Source organism: Ranitomeya imitator, chromosome 1, assembly GCF_032444005.1.
Source record: "Ranitomeya imitator isolate aRanImi1 chromosome 1, aRanImi1.pri, whole genome shotgun sequence".
Lineage (NCBI taxonomy): Eukaryota > Metazoa > Chordata > Amphibia > Anura > Dendrobatidae > Ranitomeya > Ranitomeya imitator.
Genome location: NC_091282.1, coordinates 576,376,267 through 576,403,132, shown reverse-complemented (window position 1 = coordinate 576,403,132; position 26,866 = coordinate 576,376,267).

Sequence of the window (26,866 nt, the reverse complement as noted above, 5' to 3'; positions counted from 1 at the left end):
AGAACATCGCTCGCACCGTGGTTCCATCAGTCTCCAGAAATGAATGTACCCTATGTAACAGAGAAAGGATAGCATCATCCACCCCCAATCTAGACACAGCAACCATAATGGTAGTAGCTCACCTGCTAGTTTAGTATGGACAGCATAAACTTAAAGGGAACCTGTCACCCCCAAAATTGAGTGTGAGCTAAGCCCACCGCCATCAGGGGCTTATCTACAGCATTCTGGAATGCTGTAGATAAGCCCCCGATGTATCCTGAAAGATAAGAAAAAGAGGTTAGATTATACTCACCCAGGGGCGGTCCCGGGCCGGTCCGATGGGTGTCGTGGTCCGGTCCGGCGCCTCCCATCTTTATCAGATGACGTCCTCTTCTGGTCTTCACGCTGCGGCTCCGGTGCAGGCGTACTTTGTCTGCCCTGTTGAGGGCAGAGCAAAGTACTGCAGTGCGGCCTCTCTGACCTTTGCCAGTGCTTGCGCACTGCAGTACTTTGTGCAGTTCCCTTTAAGCAGAGTTCAGGAAAAATAAACAGAGCCTTTCTGGCATAACGGTTAAACAAAACCAAAAGTTAAAGTTTAAACAGAGACCTTGTCCTGCAGGCTTCATTGCAGGCAACAAGCACAGCGTCCTTAGCTCCTCTGGGAGCTACGTGGGAGTTCCACCTCTCCCAACACGCCACTGACTCTCATGGCCAGGTATTTAACACCCGATGCGATGATCACATGACCTTGACATCATACAGGTCCTGTCAGGACTCAGGTGGAGATACCGTGAGTCTCCTCCCACCTGCTCTATGAAGGTCCACTAAAACCAGCCCATAATATAACTTAACCATCTCTACACATTGTGTGCTGGAGGAAAACTATTCTGGTTCTACATCACTGATGTTAATGTGCACAGTGACACATATCTCCCTTCATACACTGTGCCAGTGACTCTGTCACATATTCCCCTTCTCTGCCCAAAGCCGGGGGTTTTGTCACCTTCAGACATTAACACTAGGACTACTGGACTCGTGAACCCTGACTAGAACTACTGCAAGTAAGTAGTCAAAATGACTATACCAGTAGTCCTAGTATTAAACAAGGAATTTTGGGAGCGAGCATCTGCATTGCCATGTAACTTCTGTGGCCTATGCTCTACATGGAACGTGAAGCCTTGAAGGGCTAAGAACCACCTAACCACCTTGGTGTTCTTACCCTTCTCTCTCAACCATCTCAGAGGGGCATGGTCCGACACTAACTTAAGCCTAATGCCTAGCAGGTAGTTTTTCAAGGGGTTGATGGCTCACTTTATGGCTAAGCATTCTTTCTCAACTATTTCATAGTTCTTATTGCAAGATGAGAGTTTTCGGCTCTTACAGGGTGGAATGCTCTTCTCTACTGATTTCCGTGACAGCACGGCTCCCAACCCAACTTGTGAAGCATCAGTCTGGGCCACAAATTCTTTACAAAAGTTGTGTGTGACTAGAAACGGATGCTTGCACAGAGTCCGCTTCAGCTCTTGAAACGCCATCTCTGATCTGTTAACGGTGGGAATTATGGCGAAGTTCGGGATAAAACACCGATAATACCCCACATTCCTAAGAAACACTTCATTTTTTTCTTAGAGAGCGATTGCGGCCACTTCTGAATTGCCTCTATCTTATTTAACTTGGGCTTTATCTCGCCTCTCCCGACAATGTAAACTAAGTGCCTGGCCTCCTCCTTCCCTATGGCACACTCTTGGGATTTATGGTGAATCCCAATTTCTTAAATGCATTGAAGATCGTCTGTACCTTTGGCAGGTACGAACTCCAGTCAGGGCTGAAAATAATAATGTCATCCAAGTAGGCTGCGGCATTTTTCTTGTGTGGAGCCAGGATTTGATCCATCGCCCTCTGGAAGGTAGCTGGGGCTCCCTGTAGTCCGAAGGGTATACTGGTGTGCTTAAAACGCCCATCCGGTGTCAAGAAGGCCGTCTTCTCCTTGACGCTCTGGAACATGGGGATCTGCCAGTACCCCTTACTCAGGTTGAGGCTGGTGATGTATCTTGCGGGCCCTAGTCGCTCAATGAGTTCATCTACGCAGGTCATCGGGTACACGTCACAAGGCACACCTCATTGAGCTTGTGGTACTGCCACTCGCCAATGGACTACAGTGCAAGGACAATGGAATTTGACCAGCCACTTCTTGATTCTTCTTTCACCCCGAGGTCCAGCATTCTCTTCACCTCCTTGGAGATTATCTCCCGGCGTGCTTCGATGATTTTGTAGGGTTTACCCTTACATGTGGCTCTGTTAGCACGTGTTTCCCAACCTTTGTGTGCCCTGGCAATTCTGATAATAGGTCACGGTTCTGCTGCAACAGTTCTCGACATTGTTGCTTCAGGGCTGGCGTTAGCGTCTCAGCAATCACAACCTCCTTGACCTTGGCTTAGAGACGGGCCACAAAAGAAAAGGAGCTTCAAGCGGTTTACGGTCCCGCCAGGATTGAGCAAATTCACATGGTATACCTTGTGTGGCTTCCTGTGACCGGGCTGGTGTACCTTGTAATTCACATCCCCGAGTTTTCCACAATCTCATACGGGCCTTGCGACTTTGACAAGAATTTGCTGTCCACCATAAGGATAAGTACTAGTACGTGGTCCCTGGGCTGAAATTGCCTTAGCCTCACTGATCGGTTTTATATCCTCACTTGAGCCCCCTGTGCCTGGAGAAGTTGTTCCCTTATGATAGCCATTATGTGTGCCATCCTTTCTTGCAGCTGGGCAACATGCTCAAAGACACTCCGGTGCGGTGTGACCTTAGTTTCCCAGGTTTCCTTGGAGATGTCCAGTAGCCCCCATGGATGCCGGCCGTACAGGAGCTCAAACGACGAGAAGCCAGTGGAGGCTTGTGGGAATTCTCTGATAGAAAACAGAAGGAATGGGAGCAGATAGTACCGGTCCTGATCGTCCTTCTCAATGATCCTCTTGAGCATGGCCTTCAATGTCGGTCTGCAGATGGTAAACAGAGGTTTGCAGCTGGGCGATATGGAGGACTCTACACAGCTCCCTCATCACTTTGCTCATAAACTGGGTCACCTGGTCCAGGAAAATATCCTTCTGGAAACCGGTCCTGGCAAAGATATGGACAAGCTCCCGGATGATACTCTTAGCTGAAATGTTCCTCAGTGGCACTGCTTCTGGGTACCAGGTCATAAAGTCCAGGACCTGCCTGGCCATCTGGCTGTTCTGGCAAATGCCAGAAGGGCCTTTCTGGTCATGGGCTGCCTTGCCTGCTATGTTGTTAACAGAATTGTGTTCTCAAGACATCCATACTGTTAAGAGTTGTGACGGAGCACAAAGTCACTGACTCCGTCACTTACCCCAGCAGGCCACGGGTATCATTAGAAATATTGGTCTTGTAGAAAATCTTCCTTTCCTCCATTCAGGGTAATATTAGAAGTATCTCCCATCTGGTTTATGGGGATGGGGACAGCATGGGCCTGTGTGATTTCAAATGCCAGGTCTGAATTTTGGCCCCAGTCCGTGCCTGGTGTAGTCCATGACCACTAAGATGTACTGATGGCTGCATGCTGATTTAATGAGGGGACCTACCAGGTCCATAGCAATTCTCTCAAAGGGGATCTCTATCACAGGTAAGGGAACTAATGGGCTTCGGAAGTGAGAAGCAAGAGCAGTTAACTGACAGGTGGGGCAGGAACGACAGTAATTCAGGATCTCTCTGTAACACCCTGGCCAATAGAACCTTTGTAACACTTTCTCCTGAGTTTTTTCTACCCCCGGGTGTCCACCCAAAACATGCGAATGGGCCATGTCTAAAACCCTCCGCTGGTAGCGTCCTGGAACTAACAACTACTCCACGATCTCTCCTCCCCTCAGTCTGGTCACTCGATACAACAACTTGCTATGTACTGCAAAATGAGGGAACCTGGTGTCAGCCCCGTCTCTTGAGCAACCCCATCACATACGGTCACATTCTCAAATGCCCCCTTCAATGTGAGGTCCCGAAGTTGAGCAGTCCCAAAGTTCTCTTCAGGCACCTCTAATTTATGGATTTTCGGCTCCTCTCTTACTGTCTCATCCTCCTCTCCAGTGAGGAGGCATAGGGTAAACTCCTTCACCTCTGATTTTGATGGAGTCAGGTTCAGAGGGGCCTGACTTTTGACTGGGACACAATGTGCAGTCCCCTATTGCCACAAGTTCCAAAACAGAGCAAAATGCCAACCCTGTATGACAGGATGGATTAAGTCTTTTACTACCCCAACCTCACAGGACTTATCACCATAGTCTATTCCCATGGTTACTCTAGCTACAGGGTAGTTCTTGGCGTCTTCGTGTATGCAGCGGACGCCGACAATCTTGTTAGGGATTAACTGATGGGTCAGTGCAGCGTCACCAGACTTCCACAGTCCAACAGTCCCAGAACCATTACCCCATTGACGGACACGGCACACGACAGGGGACACTCACCGGGTTGACAGTCCACACTGCAAGCCAGATAGGCATAATAGGAGCAGCGCCTGCCTAGGCTGCAGTCCATTGGTTCAGAGGCCATATTACAGCAGGCGGCTATGTTTCCAGGATTGTGACACCGCCAACAGACTACCTCCTTCATAACAGAATAAGGGGACCCTTCACCAGGATTGGGAAGCCCCCCAAATATGGGTCTAGCCACCCTCCATGGTGAGCCCTCCCCATTTTGGGTATCCCAGTTCTGGGAAGTAGGTAATAAAAACTTGCAGGATAAAGAAAAGCGCAGATAGGGTCTTATCTCACAATTTACAAGTGTCGTATTTAGCAAAGAGTAGCTCACCTGATCATGGTGTAGTGAAAGTGTATATATGCCAGCCCCGGCAGATCCACGGGGCAACACGTGACCATAACAGGAATGTTATAAAGGAAGATTTGTGGATTATGTCCACGCTGCTAACCAATTTGAAGCCAGAGGTAGTGAAGGAATTGGTTTATTGAATGCGTTTCAGATTCTATATGACTTCTTCAGGAAATGCCACATCAACCTTGATGTGATGTTTGATGTGGTATTGGCTGAAGAAGGAGTCATATAGACTCTGAAATGCATTGAATAAACCACCAGTAATTCCTTCACTACGTCTGGCTTCGAATTGGTTAGCAGTGTGGGCATAATCCACAAATCTTCCTCTATAACAGTACAGAGAAGTAGTGAGGTCTGGTCTCCCGAGGGATTTCTCCACAACCTGGTATATCTCAATCAGGCTGACCAAGTAGTCTGTATTCCGGGGTCACCCTGGGCAACCCAGCTCTGTACTGGCCTGGGGAGGGAGTGTACGAACCTTTCCATCACCACATGCTCAACCATCTGGGCCGGAGTGAAAATCTCTGGCTACAGCCACTTTTGGACCAGGTGCAACAGATCGAACATCTGGAAGCGTGAGGGTTTGTCACGAGCATATGCCCAGCAGTGGACTCGCTGAGCCCTTACAGACATTGACACTCCCAGGCATGCCAGAATTTCAGTTTTTAATTTTATGTATTCTTTGGCTTTTGGGAGCACAAAATTGTAATATACCATTTGGGGTTCACCAGTCAAATAGGGGGCCAGCATCTCTGTCCACTGCTCTGGCGGTAGCCTATCATGCTCCGCTACCCACTTGAACACAGTCAAAAAGGCTTCAACATCATCCCCTGGGATCATTTTCTGTATGGCTCATCTTACCATTTTCCAGACATACGCATCATCACCTGGAGACAGAGAGGAGACTGCCAGCCTTACACGAAGTGCCTCTGCGAGAAGCTCTATTTGCCGTGCTAGCACTTCCTGCTGCTGTCGCTGCTGCAGCTGTTGTTCGAGCTGTTGTGCTAACAGATTATTCGTCTCCTGTTGCACCAAATTTTATTGACAGACGAGCTGGTGTTGCTGCTGTACCTGGACGAGATGTTTCACAAGCTCCTCCACGCTGACCATGACACTGGTCAAAATTGTAAAATCTGGCCTGGTCAGGAAGGTGAAAACAGGCTCGGGAGGTGAAGAGGTTAAAGAGAATCTGTCAGTAGGATTAACCCTCCTAAGTTGTCTATATGGGCATGTCATTCATAGGTAACTGAATAAAATGATATCTCAATATCTGCAATCCAATTTCTTATTTCAGATAAAACCACGTTTTTCTTATATGTAAATTAGCTGTTCAGGACATGTAAGGAGGAGTTACCAGTGTGATATGTAATGGCCGCTCTCTGCTCTCCTGATTTAACTGCAGAGCTGTGTGTGATTATACCTGACACATCTGCAGGTTCCTCTCAGGTTCGGCTTCCATCTCACAGGCGGACAGAGGTGCAATAGTGTTACAATACAGCAGAGCTATGTGTGATTATACCTGACTCATCTGCAGGTTCCTCTCAGGTTCGGCTTCCATCTCACAGGCAGACAGTGGTGCAATAGTGTTACAATACAGCAGAGCTATGTGTGATTATACCTGACACATCTGCAGGTTCCTCTCAGGTTCGGCTTCCATCTCACAGGCGGACAGAGGTGCAATAGTGTTACAATACAGCAGAGCTATGTGTGATTATACCTGACTCATCTGCAGGTTCCTCTCAGGTTCGGCTTCCATCTCACAGGCAGACAGTGGTGCAATAGTGTTACAATACAGCAGAGCTATGATGGCTGCAGATGCTAAGGTGTTTGTAAGAAGACAAAGTTCATTTCTACTGTTATATATTTGATACATGTCTCTCACTGATAGCCTCCTTTATCTGTACTAATCCCTGGGGTCAGATTCCTATGCAGACCAGGGACCGGCTGCCAGTCCTGAACAGCTCATTTATGTAAGAAAAACATGGATTTCTCCAGAAAAAAACATCAGCTCGCAGAGATAAAGGTATCAGTTTATTCAGCTGATACCTACAGATGCCCTTAAATATGAATCTCATACAGGTTTCCAGGTCTTTATCTACAAAGTAAATATGAATGTATGATACTCTGAAATTGTGGGGGTGCCTCAACAGAACCTTAGCTGGTCCTTATCAATGGGTCATACACTATATGGACCCTTAGAGTTGATATATGAGCTCCCACAGTGCCTGGCCATATGGAAACATGAATTCAGCAGAGTTGCCTCTGCATCCCGATTGTTGCTGCTTTCCTTTACTAGTCTATATTAAACGTATTGCTCTTTTGGGGGGCTATCATTATGTAAACAATCAATGCATTGCTAGTAAAGGAAAATGTTTACACAGATATTCAACATTTTAGTAGCTGTACCTTCAGAATAGTGTGTATTACTCAAGATTTTACTTGAAACTTCTTCTCACCATGACATTATCTGTAAGATCAAAAGTAACGCTGGTCAACTCACATGGCTCTGGTTAGGAATATTACAGGGAGGTTTGTAAACTATGACAGAAATCCGGTTTTCTATGTCCTGTATCTAAAGAAATGGCTTACAGATGTGACTTACATGTGGCTTGTAGATGTACTGTGTACTTGACTTTGTATCCCTCTAGTGGTCATGTTTTATATTACACATTGGTAAGGCTTTGGGTCTATTTACACAGATCAATCAGCGGCACTAAATTACTGCCAATCTGAAAACATTTACGGATCAGCAGTTGTTTTGCCCCTTAGTTACAGAGCCAATTTTGACTTTAATGAGCAAGCTAATTTTTACAATTCTGATCATTGCCACTTTATGATTCCACTGATTCTGAGATTGTTTTTTCATGACATACTGTACTTCATGTTAGTGGTAACATTTATTCGATATTACTTGCATTTCTTTATGAAAAACAAAAACAGAGATTTGGCATAACTTTTGAAAATTTAGCAATTTTCAAACCTTTAATTTTTGTGCCCTTAAATCAGAGAGTTATGTCACACAAAATAGTTAATAAATAACATTTCTCACATGTCAACTTTACATCAGCACAACTTTGGAAACATATTTTTTTTGTTAGGACGTTATAAGGGTTAACCCCTTCACCCCGAAGCCTGTTTTCAACTTCCTGACCAGGCCATTTTTTTCAATTCTGTCATTTTATGAGGTCATAACGCTTCAACGGATCCTGGTGATTCTGAGATTGTTTTCTCATGACATATTGTACTTTATGATAGTGGTACAATTTCTTCGATATGACTTGCATCTATTTGTGAAAAAAAAGCGGAAATTTGGCTAAAATTTTTAAATTTTTGCAATTTTGCAATTTTAGTTTTTATGCCCTTAAATTAGAGAGTCATATCATGCAAAATAGTTAATACATAACATTACCCACATGTCTGCTTTACATTAGCACAATTTTAGAAACATAATTTTTTTGTTAGGAAGTTATAAGGGTTAAACGTTGACCAACGATTTCTCATTTTTACAACAAAATTTGCAAAACCATTTTTTTAGGGACCACCTCACACTTGAAGTTACTTTGAGGGGCCTATATGACAGAAAATGCTCAAAAGTGACACCATTCTAAAAACTGCACCCCTCAAGGTGCTCAAAACCACATTCAAAAAGTTTATTAACCCTTCAGGTGCTTCACAGGAATTTTTGGAATGTTTAAAAAAAATTGTTTAGAATTGAGAGTCCTCAGTGGTTGATATCAACCACTGAGGACTCTCAATTCTAAATATTTTTCTATCCACTGGCTAACACGGTACCAAGATATATTTCTTTCCTGTAAAAAAAATTGAACATTTACCTTTTTTTCACAATTTTTTTTTACTTCAGATCCAATTTGTTTTATTTTACCAAGGGTAACAGGAGAAATTGGACCACAAAAGTCATTGTACAATGTGTCCTGAGTACACTGATACCCCATATGTGGGGGTAAACCACTGTTTGGGCACATGGCAGAGCTCGAAAGGGAAGTAGTGCCATTTGACTTTTCAATACAAAATTTGCTGGAATTGAGATCGGACACTATGTTGCATTTGGAGAGCCACTGATATGCCTAAACAGAGGAAACCCCCAACAATTGACACCATTTTAGAAAGTAGACCCCCTAAGGAACTAATCTAGATGTGTGGTGAGCACTTTGAACCTCCAAGTGCTTCACAGAAGTTTATAATGTACAGCCATAAAAAAAATCATATTTTTTTACAAAAATGATCTTTTCGCCCCAAATGTTTTATTTTCCCAAGGGTAACAGGAGAAATTGAACCACAAAAGTTGTTGTGCAATTTGTCCTGAGTACGCTGATGCCTCATATGTGGGGGTAAACCACTGTTTGGGTGCATGGCAGAGCTCGGAAGGGAAGGAGCACCGTTTGACTTTTCAATGCAAAATTGGCTGGAATTGAGATCGGACACCATGTTGCATTTGGTAAGCCCCAACAGTGGAGTGCCTAAACAGTGGAAACACCGCACAAGTGACACCATTTCGGAAAGTACACCCCCTAAGGAACTAATCTAGATGTGTGGTGAGCACTTGAACCCCCAAGTGCTTCACAGTTTATAATGTAGAGCTGTAAAAAAAAAAAAATCATATTTTTTTCACAAAAATAAGTGTTTGCCCCAAATTTTTTTTCCCAAGGGTAACAGGAGAAATTGGACCCCAAAAGTTATTGTGCAATTTTCCCTGAGTACGCTGATACCCCATATGTGGGGGTATACCACTGTTTGGGCGCATGGCAGAGTTCAGAAGGGAAGGAGCGCCGTTTGAATATTCAATGCAAAATTGGCTGGAATTAAGAGCGAACGCCATGTCGTGGTTGGAGAGCCCCAGATGTGCCTAAACAGTGGAAACCCCCACAAATGACCCCATTTTGGAAAGTAGACCCCCTAAGGAACTTATCTAGATGTGTGGTGAGCACTTTGAACCCCTAATTGTTTCACTAAAGTTTAGAATGTAGAGCCGTGAAAATTAAAACATAATTTTTTTCCAACGAAATGATCTTTAGCCCACATTTTTTTATTTTCCCAAGGGTAACAGGAGAAATTGGACCCCAAAAGTTGTTGTTCAATTTGTCCTGAGTACGCTGATGGGGAGGAACCACCGTTTGGGCGCATGACAGAGCTTGGAAGGGAAGGAGCGCTGTTTTGGAATGCAGACTTTGATGGAATGGTCTGCAGGCATCACATTGCATTTGCAGAGACCCTGATGTACCCCCAATATTGGAAACTAGACCCCCAAGGAACTTATCTAGATGTGTTGTGAGAACTTTGAACCCCCAAGTGTTTCGCTAAAGTTTATAATGCAGAGCTGTGAAAATAAAACATTTTTTTTTCACAAAAATGATATTTTAGCCCCCAAATTTGCATTTTCCCAAGGGTACCAGGACAAATTGGACCCCTAAAGTTGTTGTCCAATTTGTCCTGAGTATGCTGATACCCCATATGTGGGGGAACCACTGTTTGGGCTCATGGCAGAGCTCGGAAAGGAAGGAGCGCTGTTTTGGAATGCAGACTTTGATGGAATGGTCTGCGGGCATCACGTTGCGTTTGCTGAGCCCCTGATGTACCTAAGCAGTAGAAACCCCCACAACTAACCAAATATTAGAAACTAGACCCCCCAAGGAACTTATCTAGATGTCTTGTGAGAACTTTGAACCCCTAAGTGTTTAGCTAAAGTTTATATTGCAGAGCCATGAAATAAAAAATATTTTTTTCCACAAAAATGATATTTTAGCCCCCAAATTTGTATTTTCCCAAGGGTAACGGGGGAAATTGGACCCCAATAGTTGTTGTCCAATTTGTCATGAGTATGCTGATACCCCATATGTTGGGGAAACCACTGTTTGGGCACATGGCAGAGCTTGGAAGGGAAGGAGCGCTGTTTTGGAATGCAGACTTTGATGGAATGGTCTGCGGGCGTTACGTTGCGTTTGCTGAGCCCCTGATGTACCTAAGCAGTAGAAACCCCCACAACTAACCCAATATTGGAAACTAGACCCCCAAGGAACTTATCAAGATGTGTTGTGAGAACTTTGAACCAACAAGTGTTTCGCTAAAGTTTATAATGCAGAGCTGTGAAAATAAAACATATTTTTTTTCACAAAAATGATATTTTAGCCCCCAAATTTGTATTTTCCCAAGGGTAACAGGAGAAATTGGACCCCAAAAGTTGTTGTCCAATTTGTCCTGAGTACGCTGATACCCCATATGTGGGGGAACCACTGTTTGGGTGCACGGCAGAGCTCGGAAGGGAAGGAGCACCATTTTACTTTTTCAAAGCAAAATTGGCTGGAATTGAGATCGGACGCCATGTCACATTTGGAGAGCACTTGATGTGCCCAAACCATGGAAACCCCCCCAATTCTAACTCCAATCCCTAACCCCAACGCACCCCTAAGCCTAATCCCAACCATAACCCTAACCATACCCCTAACCCGAACACACCCCTAACCCTAATCCCAACCCTAGCCATAACCCTGACCACACCCCTAACCCCAACACACCCCTAAGCCTAATACCAGCCCTAATCTCAACCTTAACCATAACCCTAACCACACCCCTAACCTTGACACACCCTTAACCCTTATCCCAACCCTAACTCCAACCGTAAACATAATCCAAACCCTAACTTTAGCCCCAACCCTAACCATAAATTTAGCCCCAACTCTAACACTAACTCTAGCAGCAGTCACATGCAAAGAGACTCTTTTTATTGCAAAAACTAGTTTTTGCATCACCACATTTTGAGAGCTATAATTTATCCATATTTTGGCCCACAGAGTCATGTGGGGTCTTGTTTTTGCGGGACGAGTTGACGTGTTTATTGGTACCATTTTCGGGCACATGACATTTTTTGATCGCTTTTTATTCCGATTTTTTGGAGGCAGAATGAACAAAAAACAGCAATTCCTGAATTTCTTTTAGGGGGGCGTTTATACCGTTCCACGTGTGGTAAAATTGATAAAGCAGCTTTATTCTTCGGGTTAGTTTTATTACAGCAATATCTCACTTATATCATTTGTTTATGTTTTGGCCCTTTTACACAATAAAAACTATTTTATATAAAAAATAATTGTTTTTGCATCGCTTCATTCTGAGAGCTATAACTTTTTTATTTTTCTGCTGATGATGCTGTATGGCAGCTTTTTTTTTGCGGGACAAGATGACGTTTTCAGCGGCACCATGTTTATTTATGTCCATCTTTTTATCACATTTTATTGCACTTTTTGTTTGGCAGTATGATGATAAAGCATTGTTTTTTGCCTAGTTTTTTATTTATTTTTTTGCAGTGTTCACTGAAGGGGTTAAATAGTGGGACAGTTTTATAGAGCGGGTTGTTATGGACGCGGCGATACCAAATATGTGTTCTTTTTGTTTTTTTTATTTACATAAATAAATTGATTTATTGGAAAATATTTTTTTTTCTTTATTTGGGGATTTTTTTTTATACATTCTATTTTTTTTTACTTTATAACATTGTCCCAGGGTGAGACATATACACTATATTGCATCAGATCGCTAATCTGACACTTTGCATAGCATTGTGTCAGATCAGTGATCTGACAGGCAGTGCAGGAGGCTTTCCGGCGCCTGCTCTCAGCAGACCTTTCCCTTTTAATTTGGTGCCCAGGGCCACGGACCAGGTCGCAGCCACTGTGACATCCCCTTTAAGACCGGACCCGGTACTGAGTACCCCACGGCCCTGGTAGAGCGTTCAAATAACACCCACAGAAGTTGACACAAATGCGTTTGAATGGCTACTAATGGTAACATCCTCACCTGTGACCTCTTTTCTTGTAACCAGTATGTGTGCATAAAAGCTGAGTGAGTTTCTAGGATCCAGGCAGACTCTTGCATTTTTCATCCAGTCACTGATGTTTATGGATTGTGAGTCATGGGGAAAGCAAAAGAATGGTCAACGGATCTACGGGAAAAGGTAGTTGAACTGTATAAAACAGGAAAGATACAAAAAGATATCCAAGGAATTGATAATGCCAGTCAGCAGTGTTCAAAATGTGATTAACAAATGGAAAATCAGTGGCTCTGTAAAAACAAATCCACGGTCGGGTAGACCAACAAAAATGTCATCCACAACCGCCAGGAAAATTCTTCAGGATGCAAAGAAAAACCCACAAATAACATCAGCTGAAATACAGTACTCTCTAAAAACTAGCAGTGTGACTGTTTCAAGATGCACAATAAGGAGGCATTTGGAGAAAAACGGACTGCATGGTCGAGTCGCCAGAAGAAAGCCATTACTGCGCAAATGCCACAAAGTATCTCACCTACAATACGCAAAACAGCACAGAGACAAGCCTCAAAACTTCTGGAACAAGGTAATTTGGAGTGATAAGACCAAAATTGATCTTTTTGGCCACAACTATAAACGTTACAGTTGGAGAGAGGTCAGTAAGGTCTATGATGAAAGGAACACCATTCCTATTGTAACGCATACATGTACAAAGGCACAGGAAAATTGGTCAAAGTTGAAGGAAAGATGAATGCAGCACGTTATCAGCAAATACTGGAGGCAAATTTAAGCTCATCAGCCCGGAAGCTGCGCATGGGACTTACTTGGACGTTCCAAAATGATAACAATCCAAAACACAAGGCCAAGTCAACCAGTCATTGGTTACAGCAGAACAAAATGAAAGTTCTGGAGTGGCCATCTAAGTCTCCTGACTTTATTATCATTGAGCCACATTGGAGAGATCTCAAGCACACAGTTCATGCTAGACAGCCCAGGAATTTACAGGAACTGGAGGCTTTTTGCCAAGAAGAGTGGGCAGCTTTACCATATGAGAAAATAAAGAATCATCCACAAAAGACTTCAAGCTGTCATTAATGTTAGAGGGGGCAATACACGGTATTAAGAAATGGGGTATGTGAACTTTTGATCAGGGCCATTTGGATCTTTTGGGTTGTGATTATGATTTTAATAAGAGAAAAGTGAAACACAGGGAGAGGAAGTGCGGCAATCTTAAATCAAACCTGTCATCAGGATTTTGCTTTGTAAAGTACAGACACTGTCAGGATGGTGCTGTTACACAGATTAAAATGATACCTGGGTTGAAGAAATCCATGTTGTGGTTGTTGTTTAACCTTTGTTTTCAGTTAATGAGATTCTCCACAAAAGACTTCAAACTGTCAATAATGTTAGAGGGGGCAATACACCATATTAAGAAATGGGGTATGTGAACTTTTGATCAGGGTCATTTGGATGTTTTGGGTTGTCATTATGATTTAAAAAGAGAAACTACAGTGGTTTGACAACAAATGGCTTCACCCAACCACTAACCACACATGGAGAAAAAGTTTTGGTGTTATCAATAATATTGTCTGAAAAAAGGTCAAGAAAGCAAAAATTCTACCGGGATATGTAAACTATTGAGCACAACTGCATATGCCTACCATCTCCAACCCTACGACTGTGCATAGGAAGGCCAGATCTAAAGCTGGCGCACCCCCACAGCACTATGTGCAAGACAAATTTGTATGGGTTGCAGAAGAAGACAATCTCTAGTGCGGTGAAATGTGAGATATGTTTCATTGTGTCGCTATGGTGGGTGGTATACAGTGGGTGCGGAAAGTATTCATACCCTTTAAACTTTTTCACTCTTTGTTTCATTGCAGGCATTTGGTAAATTCAAAAAAGTTCATTTTTTACAAATTAATGTACACTCTGCACCCCATCTTGACTGAAAAGAAACAGCTATGTATACATTTTTGCTAATTTAATAGAAAAGAAAAACTGAAATATCACATGGTCATAAGTTTTAAGATCCTTTGCTCAGACACTCATATGTAAGTCACATGCTAATCATTTACGTACAACTTTAACTCCTTTACCCCCAATGGTGGTTTGCACGTTAAAGGGAAGGTGCCGCGTTTTAATATTGTAAAAAAAAAACAAACCTCTTTAATTCCTTATTTTCATAAGTTATTTTCAAGTGCATAGTATTTATTGTTTTTTTTTTATTCATTTTTTTTTCTGCCACTGGGCGCCGCCATTTTCATTTGCAGGACTGTAAGTGTAGCTGCACGACACTTACAGTCTTCACATACGGCTGCCCTGGGCATAGGACTCAGCAGTCGGCGTCCGACCCCATAGCTAGCATTATAAGCTTCTCTGCTCTGATGTGGCCACGCCCCCTGGGCGGTCTCCACATCACAGCAGAGGCAGGAGATCGGCGCCATCTTGCTTCAGCCTACAGTGGAGTGTAGCTGTGAGCTCCACTGTGACTGAGAGCCGTGCTGTTGGAGGAGCAGCTCCATCTGTCTCCTCTCACACTCAGCGGCCATTCCCTGTCCTCTGCTGCCTGTAATCTCTAGAATCGCTAGAGAGGGTGAAGTGCTGTGGTCTGATGTTCTCTTATCAGGAGCTGCAGAGAGGTAACAGAGGGGGATGTGGGGCTCTGTGCTGCTCCGACCTTACTGCAGCTCCTCACAGGACATCAGACCCTGCATCTATCACTATACTGTGCTGAGCCAAGTATCTAATCCTCTCCTGTGCTGACCTGTGTATCTAATCCTCTCCTGTGCTGACCTGTGTATCTAATCCTCTCCTGTGTGATAGTGACTGCTGAGCCGTGTATCTAATCCTCTCCTGTGTGATACTGTCTGCTGAGCCGTGTATCTAATCCTCTCCTGTGTAATACTGTGTGCTGAGCCGTGTATCTAATCCTCTCCTGTGTGATACTGTCTGCTGAGCCGTGTATCTAATCCTCTCCTGTGTGATACTGTCTGCTGAGCCGTGTATCTAATCCTATACTGTCTGCTGAGCTGTGTATCTAATCCTCTCCTGTGTGATACTGTCTGCTGAGCCGTGTATCTAATCCTATACTGTCTGCTGAGCCGTGTATCTAATCCTCTCCTGTGTGATACTGTCTGCTGAGCCGTGTATCTAATCCTATACTGTCTGCTGAGCCGTGTATCTAATCCTCTCCTGTGTGATACTGTCTGCTGAGCCGTGTATCTAATCCTATACTGTCTGCTGAGCCGTGTATCTAATCCTCTCCTGTGTGATACTGTCTGCTGAGCCGTGTATCTAATCCTATACTGTCTGCTGAGCCGTGTATCTAATCCTCTCCTGTGTGATACTGTCTGCTGAGCCGTGTATCTAATCCTATACTGTCTGCTGAGCCGTGTATCTAATCCTCTCCTGTGTGATACTGTCTGCTGAGCCGTGTATCTAATCCTATACTGTCTGCTGAGCCGTGTATCTAATCCTCTCCTGTGTGATACGGTCTGCTGAGCCGTGTATCTAATCCTATACTGTGTGCTGAGCCGTGTATCTAATCCTCTCCTGTGTGATAGTGTCTGCTAAGCCGTGTATCTAATCCTCTCCTGTGTGATACTATCTGGTGAACCGTGTATCTAATCCTCTCCTGTGTGATACTGTCTGGTGAACCGTGTATCTAATCCTATCCTGTGCTGACCTGTGTATCTAATCCTGTGGAATACTGACTGTTGAGCCGTGTATCTAATCCTATACTGTCTGCTGAGCCGTGTATCTAATCCTCTCCTGTGTGATACTATCTGGTGAACCGTGTATCTAATCCTCTCCTGTGTGATACTGTCTGGTGAACCGTGTATCTAATCCTATCCTGTGCTGACCTGTGTATCTAATCCTGTGGAATACTGACTGTTGAGCCGTGTATCTAATCCTATACTGTCTGCTGAGCCGTGTATCTAATCCTCTCCTGTGTGATACTGTCTGCTGAGCCGTGTATCTAATCCTATACTGTCTGCTGAGCCGTGTATCTAATCCTCTCCTGTGTGATACGGTCTGCTGAGCCGTGTATCTAATCCTATACTGTGTGCTGAGCCGTGTATCTAATCCTCTCCTGTGTGATAGTGTCTGCTAAGCCGTGTATCTAATCCTCTCCTGTGTGATACTATCTGGTGAACCGTGTATCTAATCCTCTCCTGTGTGATACTGTCTGGTGAACCGTGTATCTAATCCTATCCTGTGCTGACCTGTGTATCTAATCCTGTGGAATACTGACTGTTGAGCCGTGTATCTAATCCTCTCCTGTGTGATACTGTCTGCTGAGCCGTGTATCTAATCCTATCCTGTGTGATACTGTCTGCTGAGCCGTGTATCTAATCCTATCCTGTGTGATACTGTCTGCTGAGCCGTGTATCTAATCATCTCCTGTGTAATACTGTCTGCTGAGCCGTGTATCTAATCCTATCCTGTGCTGACCTGTGTATCTAATCCTCCTGTGGAATACTGACTGCTGAGCCGTGTATCTAATCCTCTCCTGTGTGATACTGTCTGGTGAGCCATGTATCTAATCCTATCCTGTGCTGACCTGTGTATCTAATCCTCCTGTGTGATACTGTCTGCTGAGCCGTGTATCTAATCCTCTCCTGTGTAATACTGTCTGCTGAGCCGTGTATCTAATCCTCTCCTGTGTAATACTGTCTGCTGAGCCGTGTATCTAATCCTATCCTGTGCTGACCTGTGTATCTAATCCTCCTGTGGAATACTGTCTGCTGAGCCGTGTATCTAATCCTATACTGTCTGCTGAGCCATGTATCTAATCCTCTCCTGTGTGATACTGTCTGCTGAGCCGTGTATCTAATCCTATACTGTCTGCTGAGCCGTGTATCTAATCCTCTCCTGTGTGATACTGTCTGCTGAGCCGTGTATCTAATCCTATACTGTCTGCTGAGCCGTGTATCTAATCCTCTCCTGTGTGATACTGTCTGCTGAGCCGTGTATCTAATCCTCTCCTGTGTAATACTGTCTGCTGAGCCGTGTATCTAATCCTATCCTGTGCTGAGCCGTGTATCTAATCCTGTGGAATACTGACTGCTGAGCCGTGTATCTAATCCCCTCCAGTGTGATACTGTCTGGTGAGCCATGTATCTAATCCTCTCCTGTGTGATACTGTCTGGTGAGCCGTGTATCTAATCCTATCCTGTGTGATACTGTCTGCTGAGCCGTGTATCTAATCCTATCCTGTGCTGAGCCGTGTATCTAATCCTCCTGTGGAATACTGACTGCTGAGCCGTGTATCTAATCCTCTCCTGTGTGATACTGTCTGCTGAGCCGTGTATCTAATCCTCTCCTGTGTGATACTGTCTGGTGAGCCATGTATCTAATCCTCTCCTGTGTGATACTGTCTGCTGAGCCGTGTATCTAATCCTCTCCTGTGTGATACTGTCTGCTGAGCCGTGTATCTAATCCTATACTGTCTGCTGAGCCGTGTATCTAATCCTCTCCTGTGTGATACTGTCTGCTGAGCCGTGTATCTAATCCTATACTGTCTGCTGAGCCGTGTATCTAATCCTCTCCTGTGTGATACTGTCTGGTGAGCCGTGTATCTAATCCTATCCTGTGTGATACTGTCTGCTGAGCCGTGTATCTAATCCTATCCTGTGCTGAGCCGTGTATCTAATCCTCTCCTGTGTGATACTGTCTGCTGAGCGGTGTATCTAATCCTCTCCTGTGTGATACTGTCTGGTGAGCCATGTATCTAATCCTCTCCTGTGTGATACTGTCTGCTGAGCCGTGTATCTAATCCTCTCCTGTGTGATACTGTCTGCTGAGCCGTGTATCTAATCCTATACTGTCTGCTGAGCCGTGTATCTAATCCTCTCCTGTGTGATACTGTCTGCTGAGCCGTGTATCTAATCCTATACTGTCTGCTGAGCCGTGTATCTAATCCTCTCCTGTGTGATACTGTCTGCTGAGCCGTGTATCTAATCCTATACTGTCTGCTGAGCCGTGTATCTAATCCTATCCTGTGCTGACCTGTGTATCTAAGGCTATGTGCACACGTCCGGATTTTTAGCGTTTTTTTTTTGCGGAATTTCGCCATAAAAACGCTATAAATCCACTAAAAAACGCTAACATTATGCATCCTATCATTTAGAATGCATTCCGCATTTTTTGTGCAGATGTTAGCGTTTTTTTCCGCAAAAAAAAACGCATACCGCAAAAAATCCGGACATGCTCTATCTTTTTGCGGATTTCCTATCAAAAAGGACATTCCGGAAAATAAAAAAAAAAGCAAAAAAAACGCAAAAAATCAGCGCAAAAAACGCGCAAATTCCGCAAGAAATCCGCGCAAAAAAAGCACGCGGATTTCTGGCAGAATTCTCAGGATTATGTCAGGAAAAAATCCTGACGTGTGCACATAGCCTAATCCTGTGAAATACTGACTGCTGAGCCGTGTATCTAATCCTCTCCTGTGTGATACTGTCTGGTGAACGTGTATCTAATCCACTTCTATGCACTCCTCTCCCCCCTGCATATCTTTCCCCATTGCACACGCAACTCAATGTGTACGATAACAGGAGCTGCGAGCGTCATGCTGTATTATAGCATTATGTGAGATCTATATGACGGTATTATGTGATCTGTATGGTGGTATTATGCTTGATCAGTATTGTGAGAATTATATGGTGGTATTGTGTGTGATCTATATGGCGGTATTATGTGAGAACACTGGCAGCATTATGTGTGATCTATATGGCGGTATTATGTGAGAACACTATGGCAGTATTATGTGTGATCTATATGGCGGTATGTGAGAACACTGGCGGTATTATGTGTGATCTATATGGCGGTATGTGAGAACACTGGCGGTATTATGTGTGATCTATATGGTGGTATTATGTGAGAACTGTATGACAGTATTGTGTGATCTATTTGATAGTATTGTGTGTGATCTATATGGCGGTATTATGTGAGAACACTATGGCAGTATTATGTGATCTATATGGCGGTATGTGAGAACACTGGCGGTATTATGTGTGATCTATATGGCGGTATGTGAGAACACTATGGCAGTATTATGTGTGATCTATATGGCGGTATTATGTGAGAACTGTATGACAGTATTGTGTGATCTATTTGATAGTATTGTGTGTGATCTATATGGCGGTATTATGTGAGAACACTGGCGGTATTATGTGTGATCTATATGGCGGTATGTGAGAACACTGGCGGTATTATGTGAGATCTATATGGTGGTATTATGTGAGAACTGTATGACAGTATTGTGTGATCTATTTGATAGTATTGTGTGTGATCTATATGGCGGTATTATGTGAGAACACTGGCGGTATTATGTGTGATCTATATGGCGGTATGTGAGAACACTGGCGGTATTATGTGTGATCTATATGGTGGTATTATGTGAGAACTGTATGACAGTATTGTGTGATCTATTTCATAGTATTGTGTGTGATCTATATGGCGGTATTATGTGAGAACACTATGGCAGTATTATGTGTGATCTATATGGCGGTATGTGAGAACACTGGCGGTATTATGTGTGATCTATATGGTGGTATTATGTGAGAACTGTATGACAGTATTGTGTGATCTATTTCATAGTATTGTGTGTGATCTATATGGCGGTATTATGTGAGAACACTATGGCAGTATTATCTTCAGAAAGCGGACCCATTCTATGGTGGTTCTGGCTGAACACCTGCACGCGGGTCTGGGGTAATAGAGGGGACAGCGTGACCTCCAGTTAGGTGCAGTCAGGGCTGGTGAGGCAGCTGAAGAGAAGCGTCTCATTTTTATCGTTACTATATGGCTACATTTCCTTCCCAGCGTCACCCCGTACTTCGCCTGTCGCCTCCCTTTCACACATCGCCAGGACAGGATGGAGAAGACAGGATCTGAGGAGGGGAATGGGGTCTGCATGCAAAGTCTGGATCAGACCAGGCCATCAATCCGCAGAAATGTTTCCTGGATTTCTGTGGAGCAGACGGTCCATCCATATGTATAAAAGACAGCGCGCTATGTACAATCCCTGGCTGCTCCGCGCACCAAACAGGGGGCCCCCATAGACCAGCACACTGCTCTCCTGAAATACTCTGTGCTGCTGTCACCCTGCTCCCTCCACCACATATCTCCCAGAATCCTTGCTGCCTGCCATCCTCGGTGACTGTCTACTTGTCAGTATAAGGCTGCTTTCACACTAGCGTCGGTACGAGCCTTTCGCAGTGCGTCGTACCGACGTATGCTATGAAAGAAATGTCCGACGTGGGCAGCAGAAGCAGTCTTACAATGCTTCCGCTGCCCCATTGTTAGGTCTGGGCATGAGGGGGCGGAGTTTCGGCCGTGCATACGCGGTCGAAAATGGTGGACTCGACGCACAAACGTTACATGTAACTTTTTTTGTGGCGGCGGTCCACCAAAACATGACGCAACCGTCGCACGACAGTTGTGACGTGTGGCAATACGTCGCAATGCGTCGGTAATGTTAGTCTATGGGGAAAAAACGCATCCTGCAGACAACTTTGCAGGATGCGTTTTTTCTCCTGAATGACGCATTGCAACGTACAGCCAACAACGCTAGTGTGAAAGTAGCCTAAGGCTGCCGTCCACGCTCAGTATTTGGTCAGTATTTTACCTCAGTATTTGTAGCCAAAACCAGGAGTGGGTGATAAATGCAGAAGTGGTGACGTGTTTCTATTATACTTTTCCTCTAATTGTTCCACTCCTGGTTTTGGCTTACAAATACTGAGGTAAAATACTGACCAAATACTGATAGTGTGACGGCAGCCATACTCTGCAGTCACAAACAAAATGGCTGCTCACTGGGTTCCTGAATCTCATCCTCTCTAATCCCTTAGCAAACACCCAGAAGGAGAGGAGAGGAGACATCACATGTCAGCAGACTCCGCCCATAATTACTGCAGTGCTGTAATGTGAGCTATTTCTACACTAGGTTTTTCTGAAATTTCAGCAGCTGCTCCCCCTAGTGTTGAAAAGTGGAAATTCCAAAACTTTTCAAATTATTTTTCATATTTTACTAAATTATAAACAAATGATAATATTTTTTAAGAAAATGTAATCATTAATTCTTTACATTTTTACAATTTCTGAAAAAAAATTTTTTTTGATGGCACCTTCCCTTTAATGACCGGGCCAATTTTTACAATTCTGACCACTGTCCCTTTATGAGGTTATAACTCTGGAACGCTTGAACAGATCCCAGTGATTCTGACAGTGTTTTCTCGTTACATATTGTACTTCATGATAGTGGTAAAATTTCTTTGATATTACCTGCGTTTAATTGTGAAAAAAATGGAAATTTGGCAAAAAATTTTAAAATTTCGCTATTCTCCAAATTTGAATTTTTATGCAATTAAATCACAGAGATATGTCACACAAAATACTTAATAAGTAACATTTCCCACATGTCTACTTTACATCAGCACAATTTTGGAACCAAAATTTTTTTTTTTTTAGGGAGTTATAAGGGTTAAAAGTTGACCAGCAATTTCTCATTTTTACAACACCATTTTTTTTTAGGGACCACATCTCATTTGAAGTCATTTTGAGGGGTCTATATGATAGAAAATACCCAAGTGTGACACCATTCTAAAAATTGCACCCCTCAAGGTGCTCAAAACCACATTCAAGAAGTCTATTAACCCTTCAGGTGTTTCACAGGAATTTTTGGAATGTTTAAATGAAAATGAACATTTAACGTTTTTTCACAAAAAATTTACTTCAGCTCCAAGTTGTTTTATTTTACCAAGGGTAACAGGAGAAAATGGACCCCAAAAGTTGTTGTACAATTTGTCCTGAGTACACAGATACCCCATATGTGGGGGTAAACCACTGTTTGGGCGCATGACAGAGCTCGGAAGCGAAGAAGCGCCATTTGACTTTTCAAGGCAAAATTGACTGGAATTGAGATGGGACGCCATGTTAAGTTTGGAGAGCCACTGATGTGCCTAAACATTGAAACCCCCCACAAGTGACACCATTTTGGAAAGTAGACCCCCTAAGGAACTTATCTAGATGTGTGGTGAGCACTTTGGCCCACCAAGTGCTTCACAGAAGTTTATAATGCAGAACCGTAAAATAAAAAATCATATTTTTTCTCAAAAATTATCTTTCGCCCCCAATTTTTTATTTTCCCAAGGGTAAGAGAAGAAATTGGACCACAAAAGTTGTTGTACAATTTGTCCTGAGTACGCTGATACCCCATATGTGGGGGTAAACCACTATTTGGGCGCATGGGAGACTTCGGAAGGGAAGGAGCGCCGTTTGACTTTTCAAGGCAAAATTGACAGGAATTGAGATGGGACGCCATGTTGCATTTGGAGAGCCACTGATGTGCCTAAACATTGAAACCCCCCACAAGTGACACCATTTTGGAAAGTAGACCCCCTAAGGAACTTATCTAGATGTGTGGTGAGCACTTTGACCCACCAAGGGCTTCACATAAGTTTATAATGCAGAGCCGTAAAAATAAAACAAAAAATTTTTCCCACAAAATTATTATTTAGCCCCCAGTTTTGTATTTTCCCGAGGGTAACAGGAGAAATTGGACCCCAAAAGTTGTTGTCCAATTTGTCCTGAATACGCTGATACCCGATATGTGGGGGGGGACCACCGTTTTAGCGCATGGCAGAGCTCGGAAGGGAAGGAGCATCATTTGGAATGCAGACTTAGATTGAATGGTCTGCTGGCGTCACATTGCGTTTGCAGAGCCCCTAATGTACCTAAACAGAAGAAACCCCCACAAGTGACCCCATATTGGAAACTAGACCTCCCAAGGAACTAATCTAGATGTGTTGTGAGAACTTTGAACCCCCAAGTGTTTCACTACAGTTTATAATGCAGAGCCGTGAAAATAAACAATCTTTTTGTGCCGGGGGTTATTGTGCCGGGAGCGGTCCGTGACCACTCCTGGCACATAGCGCCGGATGTCAGCTGCGATAGGCAGCTGACACCCGGCCGCGCTCCCTCTGTGAGTGCGGCCCAGTGCTATGACGTACTATCCCGTCGGTGGTCATACGGGCCCACCCCACCTCGACGGGATAGTACGTCAGATGTCAGAAATGGGTTAATAACTCAGGATGAGACATGATGACACAATTATATATAGTAGTTTGATCTATTGTCTACCATTGGTTACTATTGACTATCACGTACCAATAACCTTACTTACTAGTTAAGATAATTATAAGGTTTTTTAAGGATACCAGTGTTATTTATAAGTGTGTTTTCCACTGCTGTTTATGCCTTTACGCCTTCTATGGGTGCGATGCAGGTACATAATTAGAAATATATATATATGTATATAATGTGAGATAGCGCTACCTGAGTGGGTTGGGGGACACTCGCTTGGCAACGGGATTAAAGCACTCAGGCACAGTTTCTCACAAAAGCAGTCTATTTGGTTTATTTAGACGTCATAAACCGCACCGTAGGCCATATTGTACGTCACACGCCTGCACATAGACCATAGCACTTTAACTCGCTGAACAGTTACCCCCGGAGTCTGTCTCACACCCCACAACATGGTAAACCCTCTGGTTTCTCTCTAAATGGGTGTCGCACGTTTTATCTACCACATCACTGACAGTCATCTTGTGGCACACGTCAGGTGACATCATGTCTGTAAGTTGGAAAGAAGCACCCTTCCCACTGGTCAACCCGACATCGGGCCCATCAATTTTGGGAGGTTTTACTGCTTTAATGTATGCCCCTGCAACAGTAGAGAGACTTCCATCCTCCTGCTGTAGAGGAACACCCTCCTCCCACAAGACTGAGAACAGCCTAGAGTCCCAGCCTACTATCACTGGACAGGTTAAGTTTGGGACTATGGCGGCCTCAAGGCTTGTATGGCCCCTGACTTTCTTGAGTTGCATCCAGGCCACTGAATAAACCTTAGTATCCCCATGGATGCAGGTGACCTCGATCTTCCTTTCGGACATTACAAATTTATCTTCCACTCCCCTTACCAGAGTCACTAAGCTCTCCGAATCGACCAGACCAAATATATCCTCTACCTCTGCGTTCAACTCCAGAACACACCCACGTAGCCTCTTGCCAGCAGGGTAGTTCTTATGGCAGATTGGACAAACATAGTTCCATTGTCCCTGGCAACCGTCCGCCTGTACCACCCTTTTAACTTTGGGAGGTTCCGCCTCTTTTTGGGAAACTACCATTCCCAGGACTCCATCCCCTTTTGGGCAATGATCTCTCTCATATGTGAGATAGCACTACCTTAGTGGGTTGGGGGACACTCGCTTGGCAATGGGATTAAAGCACTCAGGCACAGTTTCTCATAAGAACAGTCTATTTGGTTTATTTAGACGTCATAAACTGCACCATATGCCATGTTGTACGTCACAGGCCTACATATAGACCATAGCACTTTAACTCACCGAACAGTTCATTAACGTCCACGGCACACAACAAGCACCAACAGTCTGTTCCAATAGCAGATACTTCTCTGCCTGTAACCAACTTTATCTGGAGTTACCTTACAGGAGCTCCTGCTCCACACACTGACTCCTGTTAGTCCTTGATCCCAGGGGAACTGCCAAACTGGGATCACCGTCCTTGTGACCAGAGCACTTCAGATAGTCCAGACCCACAGACAGAACTGTAGCTTCCCCAAGACAGTAGCCATCATAGGCTCTGCAGATACGGCCTCTCCATGCGCTATTCAGGAAGTTCAGTCCCAGGCACTTCCAATACACAGGTCCTCAGTCCATGGCCTCACCAGGTTCTTCCAGGAATCCAGTTCACTCCAGAACATTCCAACACACAGGCTGTCCAGGACTTTACACACTGACCATTCCGGTCCATATACTCTGAACCATGTGACCAAACCCTGGTCACATTATGTAGTTGTAACCACTCTAATAGGTGGGAGGTGTGTGTGGTTAGCCAGTCCCTCCCAGCTCTCTCCGACTATCCTTGCAAGCCTCCCTTTTAAGTAAACAAACACAAATACATGTGGGACTGCAGGTCCCTGCACAACCTTACTTCAGGCTTACAGCGCAGACTCCCTCTGCGACACATACCGGCCATTTATAATCCTGCCAGTCACTGTTTCACCATCACCATTACAGATACACCTCCATGCGTATCCACCCATTTTGTTTTTTCATGTGTATTGGGATTATACACACCGGAAGGGTTATGGGAGGCAACCGGAAGTAGATTAGGCGCATCATCACTTTGCGATCCATAGACCGGAAACATTGAACGCTTTGATGGCGTGCACATACCAGAAGCAGCTTCTGCCAGCATGCACTGGCTTAGCCGCAATAATGGACTCTGAATAACACTTTGGCGTGCGATCAATGGTATGTGGTGTGCGTTCCACGACATTTCACTTTCCGCTGGAGTCACCAAAGTGGTCAGTACTTTTCTGCATGTGATACGAATTACATCGTCATGAGTGGTCTTCGATTTGCCACGTTATACCAGGATTGCTTGTGGGCAAACAGCTGAGGGGTAAATGCATCAGTTGTGCTGATAGGTCTAAAAGTTCCCCCATGTCTAACTAACTAAGTTTTCTGTATTGCATTGCCAATTGTACTGGTAGTCTTCCTAGATTATAATCAGCCCCCAGTTTTGGCACATTTTTGTCTGGCTGCTTTACTTGGGATTTCTGATTTTCTATGTGTATTGTGTTGTGACATTTTAATGATTAATATTAAATGTTATTAAGTTTTAAGTTCCCTTTTTTTGTTTTTTTTCCCTATGATATTGAAGGATCCATACGTTTATTGGCTATTTATTATACCTTGCATTGCTTATTTGAGAAATTATGAAGCAGTCAAGACAGAGAGCTTTCTTTGTGGACCACAACAATGTATCTCTGTGCTGCAGTCAGTTCTGGAGATGCTTCTGGAAAATTAAAGCTGCTCTGTAATTGGTTGCTATGGGCAACAAAGAAAGTGTCATAGTTTCATAAATCAGTTCCATGCTGTTAACATATGGAAATTCACCTTAGGTGTAACCTTGGGACATTATGGAAGATACTTTTAGCATTTTTCAAAAACAATGTGTAATTGCTATCCGCTAGACATTCTAATAGGATACCTGTACCAATAAGAACACATGAAGACATTTGCAAAACATATGTACATCTCTAGATCTGTTTTGTTTTCATGCTGAGGGTAAATTTTTAAAATATGACCAGAAATAATTTACCAAGTATGCAATAGAAGTATGAGCACATGTTCAGCGTCGGACTGGAGCACCTTGGGCCCACCAGAGAAAATCATT